This window comes from Charadrius vociferus, unplaced genomic scaffold, assembly GCF_000708025.1.
Source record: "Charadrius vociferus isolate BGI_N301 unplaced genomic scaffold, ASM70802v2 scaffold282, whole genome shotgun sequence".
Taxonomy (NCBI): Eukaryota; Metazoa; Chordata; class Aves; order Charadriiformes; family Charadriidae; genus Charadrius; species Charadrius vociferus.
The window spans coordinates 5395394-5397115 of NW_009647731.1; positions in this window are offsets into that span (position 1 = coordinate 5395394).

Genomic DNA, 1722 nt, shown 5'->3' on the forward strand with positions numbered 1-1722 from the left:
GTTTATTGGAAAAGGGTGGCAGCTACTGAGCCTCATAGACATCTCTCGCGTGCCGGGCAGTGGGTATCCCACAAGGGGAAAGGCAGCCCTTCACCCATCCCGGTGAGAGGAAGAAGCTAACACGCTGCCGTTTTGTCTAGTTCTGAGACAAGGTGTTAGCTGTCATTTGAAATTTATACTGAGATAAAAGGATGCTCCATCCCTTAGATACCACCCTCACTTTTTTTTTCCTTTGTTTCAGCAGCTGATAACACTACCTAAGATGGATTCAACACTTCAGCTTTTACTGACTCACTTTGCTTTTCCTCATTTCCCTAAGGAATTTTCTCCTTATTCAAAACAAATGCAAGCCTCTCCTCACATGTAGCCAGGGCAAGGAGGAGAAAGCAGGGAGACTGGAGAGAGAGAGAGAGGGGGGAAAGGTTGCAGAAGTCATCTCTAAGGAAATCAATACAAGCAATGCTTCATCTCCTCTCCAATCCCATTGTGTGGTGTCCCAAAGGTCTCACTGAAACCATAACAAGTAACAACAAACCCCCAGTCCTCAGGTAAGGCCTGCAGCAGTGCTTCTGCTGTGGTATCAGGTGGGAAAGTTCATAGGCCCCCATGACTATCCCTAAGACTCCAGAAGAAGCCTCAGTCTCCCTTTCCAATTTATTCTTTGCCAGTCAAAGCCTAAGGCCTGTATTCAAATTTTGTACTATAGATTTACACGCAGAGATAAAAATCCCACCAACTCCAGAGGTAATTGCTCCATCAGAATCTGAGTGAAAACCACCATGTCAGCAGTTGACAACTGATTTGTACCTTCCCAGTTTGAAGAAGTGAAGAGGGTTTCTGACTAAACCAACTTACTGTATAAAATACACAGAGGCAGGTCAGCTAAGTAGAAAATGTGGTTTTGACAGGAAAAAACGTTACTCCTGATTCTGACACTAAAAAGAGATGGGGCATTTTCCTAACGGCAAAGGGTTAGTTAAGGGATCACAAGAGCTTGGTTTAAATCCTGGGCTCATTTTCTTAATGTAAGGGCCTCTCCAAACTGTTATCATGGAAATTTTGTGATAATGTATGCACATTTTCTTAGCTTGGCTCACGTCTTGGTGGGTCTGGAGGGAACTGGAAGATGTACTCCAGGACAGAACAGGAAACATCACCAAGATAACAAAAAATAAAAGGAAGCAGCGTGCATACTAGAAAGGTTTTGGTTTACAGAACAAGTCACAAGATGCAATTCGGTCAATGACAATGAACAATAGCTGCATTCTCAGACCATCAGGGTGAAAGATTCCCTCCGAGTTCTCACTTGATGTGTTTTTCCCCAGTCTACAGGTCATATATCCTTCACTGCTTAGAAGCGACATGTGTTAATGAAGCATGCAGGGTCGTATATAACATTAGCTGCTTCCCTGTGAAAGGCACATAAGCTCCTGAAAACTGTAGGAAGTGTTAGTGAAACAGAGGGCACAGATTCAAGTCTTCAGATCTTGGATTCTGCATCTGACTTTCCAACTCATTTAATTAGAGGGGGAAAAAAGTTACAGTAGAAGCTGACTGTCAGCACCTGGATGATTTATTCAGTTCAGCATAAGCTTCTGCACCAGAGACCTCTGTTCTAGTCCAGTCCATAGCAGATCTCGATGCAGTTCTTACACCGCCATGAGAGCACTACGCAGATCTAAGCGATTTCTTTTCTCCAGCCTTTTGTTTTTAGGCTAGGAT